General features: G+C 47.4%; 1 long non-coding RNA gene across 1 annotated transcript in view; it reads left to right on the forward strand.

Moving 5' to 3' along the window:
• The first annotated feature begins 339 nt into the window (after window positions 1–339).
• The window catches only part of LOC109298225, a 19007-nt gene continuing 13644 nt past the window's right edge, over window positions 340–5702 (forward strand). Inside the window, exons 1-2 of the long non-coding RNA XR_002097539.1 lie at window positions 340–1060; window positions 1248–1249. This is a non-coding gene — a long non-coding RNA (uncharacterized LOC109298225). The remainder of the gene's footprint in view (window positions 1061–1247; window positions 1250–5702) is intronic.

Raw genomic sequence — 5702 nt, forward strand, 5'->3', positions numbered from 1 at the left:
GCCTTAGGGCCCAGGTACCAATTTAAAGAAGAAAGTCAGCCTTTATGCATATATTTTAAAATGCTAAGACACTAATATTTTTCTTTGCAGAGATAATTTACATGTATGAACTCTACATCTGGGCTCTGCAGTTAAAAAAATATATATAGATACAGTTATATATATATACACATCATCTAGCATAAAACTTTCTATCACACACCTTAAACCGCATTAAGAAACCACACACCCATTACAATAAATGAACACACCTGCTCCCTTGCACCCCCGTGCATCCACCCGCTGTCCTTTCCCAACCCAATCACAGTCTAAGCCCTGATTTGGGGTTTACTTTCTTAGGTCATTCACTGTCCTTATTGCTGTCGATGTCACTGTTACTTCCGCTGCTGCTGATCCTGTTGCTATCTTCCTTGCTGTCTCCAGGTCCAGTTGCATCGTTGTCCTTTTCGTTCTCCTTCTCCTCTTCCCCTCCTGGGGGAGGTTCTTGAACAGCCTGTGCCAAGTGTCTCTTTTCCAGGTGGAGTTGGCTGTGTCTTCTCCATCCTCTTCCACTGCTTTCTGGTAGTAGGACTTAAGTTTGCTCAGAAACATTTTAACACAGTCTGTTTCCTTGAGCTCCATGTGTCTGTACATCAAAAGGTTCCTGCATTGCCACAAGACACTCCTGATGCAGGACACAAACTGGTTGAAGCGGGTTGTCTGGGACCCCTGCTGTTTAGTCAGATGTCCGTACAGTGCCACCTCCCTTGTCATCAGCCCGACCTCTGTCATCTCTTCATGCAGCTGGCTTACCTTTTTCCATACTCCCTTGGCATTGGGGCAGCTCCATAGGAGGTGGTCAATGGTCTTGCTTTCATTTTGGCAGCTGTCCCTGGGGCAGTTGGGGCTAGTCCCTTGCCCCTCTCTGTATCTCCATATTTTCACTGGGAGTACACAGTAAGCTATTAGCTAGTTCAAGTCTCTGTGGTCCTTTTGTAGGTCCTTGTGAAAGATCTGGTCCCAGGTGGCTTGGCAATTGTCTTCAGGGAGCAGCTCCACAGTCGATAGCTTGTCTCTGACTGTCTTCCGTATCTTTCTGTGGTTGGTCATAGTCACCAGGCTTTCCTTCTTTAGCCCATACTTGCTCCAGAACTCATTTAGCACACTGTAGAACCAGGGGTATTCCATGGTACATGGTCTCCCTTTGGCTGGTGTGTATACCCCCTATGGTCCCAGTAGGTGACCTGCAAAATATTTGAAAAGACAAGCTGTTTTGGTCACCTGCCCGGTCACCAGCTTGTAGATCTGGTTTGTGTACCATGCTCTCAGGAACAGGGGGATGTCTGGCATTCCCCTGCCCCCAGTCCATTTCTTTTCTATAAGTTCTTCCTTGCCACCACCTGCATTCTGAATCCCCAGAAAGAAATGCACATGGGTCTCTGGATTTTGTATAGCAGTGGACTAAGGATCTCCCCAGTGCATCAGCTGTTCTGTAGCAACTACCTGCATTCCTGTTCCTATCCTGTGGTAACTAAAAGGATGTGGTAACTTATCTGTCTTTTATTGACAGATAAGCTTTTGCATGCAAGTCCAACTCCAAGGTGCCTCTCCCAATTATAAAGTTATTACTGTTTAATCTTAACAATGCCTACATTTCTGCTGGTAAAGGTCCCTAATCCCCTCATTTTCTGTTGCTGGGCATGCATATCAACCAGTGGCTTTCAAGCTATATGTTGTCTGCAACACCTTCCATCATCACTTGCAGCCACAGAAAATTATCATTTACAATTGAGGTTGACAATAACAGCAAAGCATGTTGTTTCCCACAGCATATTACTTACTCAGTATTATTGTCCATGGGCCTCTAAAGATCAGGGCATTTTTTGAGGGAACTGTTGTTAGAGATTTTGCAGCACATCACTATTTAAAGGTCAAATAGTACATCGTTGGCTTCAGTTCTGTGTTAAAATGAAGGCAACTACCATTTACTCTAAATCAGGTGTGGCCATCTAGCTGGACTCAGGGAAACTACCCATTGGTAAATAATTTGAACCCTCATAGTTAATGGAAAGTGAGCTGAGGTGCACATTCCTGAGAAGTATAATGCTCAAGGGCAGACAGAATATGCAAAAAACTCAGAATGAAGAAAGCATAGCTCTGTCAGGCTTTGGGTCAGCACAGATGTAGTTAGGGATCTTCTGGAAAGGCTGGACATTTTTAAATCTGCAGGTCCAGATGCCCTCCACCCAAGGGTGTTGAGGGGGCTGGCAGGGGTCATCGCAGAGCCCTTGGCCCGGCTGTATGAGCATTCGTGGTCATCTGGCCAGGTGCTGGGGTATTGGAAACTAGCTAAAGTGGTCCCCAGTTTTAAGAAAGGGAGGAAGGAGGACCCAAGTAACTATAGGCCCATAAGCCTCACCTCGGTCCTCGGGAAGATCTTGGAGAAAATCATCAAGGAGCACATCTGTGGGGGGCCAGGAGGGGAGATCATGCTCAGGGGAAACCAGCATGGGTTCATCAAAGGCAGGTCCTGCCTGACCAACCTGATTGCCTTTTATGGCCAGGTAACTAAATCCTTGGATGATGGTGTCGCTGTGGACATAGTCTTTCTGGACTTTAAGAAGGCCTTTGACACCATCTCTCACCCTGTTCTCATTAATAAATTAAGCAACTGTGGCATTGATGCCTGCACAGTTGGATGGGTAAAAAAAATGGCTGATGGGGCACACCCAGAGAGTAGTGGTGGACGGGTCGTACTCAACCTGGCGAGATGTGAGCAGTGGGGTACCCCAGGGCTCAGTCCTCAGGCCTGCCCTGTTTAACATCTTCATCAGCGACTTGGACGAGGGGGTTGAAAGCACACTGTCCAAGTTTGCTGATGACACTAAGATGTGGGGCGAGGTGGACACACTTGAAGGGAAAGAGAGGCTGCAAATAGATTTAGACAGACTACAAAAGTGGGCAGATGAGAATAGAATGGGGTTCAACGTAGACAAATGCAGGGTGCTGCACCTTGGGAGAAGGAATCCACAGCATACATACAAGCTGGGGAGTTCCCCACTTGAAAGCACGGAGGAGGAATGGGATCTTGGAGTCATTATTGACTCCAAGATGAACATGAACCACCAATGCCAGACCGCAGCCAGCAAGGCCAGCCATACCTTGTCATGCATCCAAAAATGCATCTCAAGCCGGTCCAGGGAGGTGATATTCCCCCTCTATGCGACACTGATTGGGCTGCAGTTGGAGTACTGTGTCCAGTACTGGGCGCTGCACATTACAAAGGATCTGGCCAGCCTGGAGAGAGTTCAGAGGAAGGCCACCCATTTGGTAAGAAGGCAGCAGGACAGGCCCTATGAGGAGAGACTGAGGGACCTGAACCTGCTCAGCCTCTGCAAGAAGAGGCTGAGGGGGGACCTGGTGGCTGCCTACAAACTCACCAGGGGAGATCATCATCAAATAGGAAGAGCCCTTTTCTCCCCAACACCACATGGGGTATCAAGGAACAATGGTAATAAGCTGATGCAGAATAGGTTTAGGTTAGCAATCAGAAGGCAATATTTTACAGTTAGGGTGGCCAGAATCTGGAACCAAGGTCCCAGGGAAGTGGCCCTTGCCCCAACCTTGGGCAAATTCAACAAGAATTTGCCTGTCTGGGGTCTTGTGAACCCAGCATTCATTCCTGCCTGTGGCAGGGGGTCAGGCTAGATGATCCTGACCCTAGCTACTATGAAACTATATTAAAAGGTAGTATAAAATACCTTGTTAATGTGCTGTTATGTTAGTGTTGGAATTTGCTAAGAAAATCTGTCTCTGCATATTTCTTTACATAGGAACCAAAAGGTGTATATTTTTCAAATGTCGTAAGCAAAGACTTGGCAGATATTTGAAATGTGGCAGCTGAAAATATTTCACTTCTATCACCAGTTCAGAACAGTATTGTGAAAATTAAGTAGTAAGATCTTTCAATAAATAAAACAACATTTATTCATTTTCTTTCTTAAATTCTGCTAAGTGTTCTTGAAAGTACCCAAAATGGCATATTTTCTCACATATAACACATACCTTTCCAAGCAAAATCATCCTCTCCAAAACTAGGGAAGCAGGGAAGATGATTTTCTGACTAGGATAGAATCACCCTGCTTTGATTCCTGGTCCACAGTGCAGCAGCTATTGCAATTACTATTCAGGCAGCTGAGGGAGTCAATTGACTTAATGGCTCCTTATTTTTCACTTAAGAGGTGTTAACAATCATCTTTCCTTTTTAATGGTTTTGATAGTCTACTTATCAAACTAACCTTTCTTAAGAAAATTTACTTTCTGCTAACTACTCCTAAACTCTCCTGCTACTTCAGAGCCCCAGAGACTCTTTAGCTCTTTCAAAAATCATAGATTCATTAATGGAGACCAGTCTTCAGGAGCAGCCAGATTTTTAACTTTAGTTAACCAGGGAAGGGAGGGCAAGTCAGCTGAAAGTTAGGCTCTGCCTTTGAAAATGAAGGCACACATTATATTCCAAGACATGTCGTATGTGAGAAAATATGGCCATTTAAAGGTGCAGTTATTACAAGTCATAATAAATCACTTAGTAGAAGTCCAGCTGCAGAATGTTATTCATACTGTAACCTCTATTCCACAGAGTAAGGGTGTCATATATACAGTCCACAGGCAGGATGGATCATCTGGCTCACAGGTCTTCTCATGGTCTGAAAGACTCCCCTCTGGATCAGCCCCCGAGGGCTGGAAATTTAGCAGCAGCAGCAGTGTTAAACCCACATGGCTGCCAGAGTCAGGGTCAGTGCAGCCACTATCTAGGGAGTTAATGCCACAGTTGCTCACCCAGCCACCAAATGTTTTGGGTCAAGATCCCTGTTGAGGACTGTGGCAGAGCACAGGTTGTGCCTGACACTTGAAGGGGTTTGAGCAGGCAGTAAGCAGCCAGCTGGTGGAAGCAGGCCCAACCAAGCAGTTGCATATTAGACAGGAGGCCGCCTGATTGGTGGAGAGGCTGGGAGCCTGGCTATAAGGCTAGGCCCCAGAGCACAGCTGGCAGTGGCTGCAAGGAGCTGAAGGAGCAACATCACCCAGCCAGCTGCTGCTTCCAGAACACCTTGGAGGTTCAGGGTAGGAACTAGGGGCTGGAGGAGGTTCCTGGTCCTGGGGCATGACTTAAACTACACCCTGCTGGGGAGGATGGTGTGGTGGGGATGCTTGTGGCAGGGCAGCTTCCAGGAAATGCTACATCTGTGCTTCTTCAGTGAAGGGCGAGTATGGGGTGCCAGGAAGCCTCAGCCCCCTCTGCCTTGCGGGTGACCCTGTAGAGGGGAAAGGCTAGGGGAGCACATCCCCGACAGAAAAGCACAGGGCCAAGGCCCACTGAATGAGGCCTGAGGCCTCAGGGGCATTAGCAGTTGGCAGTCCCAGATGCACCAGTGTGGGAGCTTGAGAAAACAGAAGCCCCAGTAAGCGGGGCATGATGCAGCACACTTACACAATGGGGAACTCCTTACTCGAGAGCACGGAGGCAGAAAGGGATCTTGGAGTCATTATTGACTCCAAGATGAACATGGGCCGACAATGCGAGGTCATCGTTGGCAGGGCTAACCGGACCTTGTCGTGCATCCACAGGTGCATCTCGAGTAGAGCCAAGGAGGTGATCCTCCCCCTCTACGCGACGCTGGTCAGGCCACAGCTGGAGTATTGTGTCCAGTTCTGTGCGCCCC

The sequence above is a fragment of the Gavialis gangeticus genome, unplaced genomic scaffold (genome assembly GCF_001723915.1).
Source record: "Gavialis gangeticus isolate Ggan-Ray unplaced genomic scaffold, GavGan_comp1, whole genome shotgun sequence".
NCBI lineage: Eukaryota > Metazoa > Chordata > Crocodylia > Gavialidae > Gavialis > Gavialis gangeticus.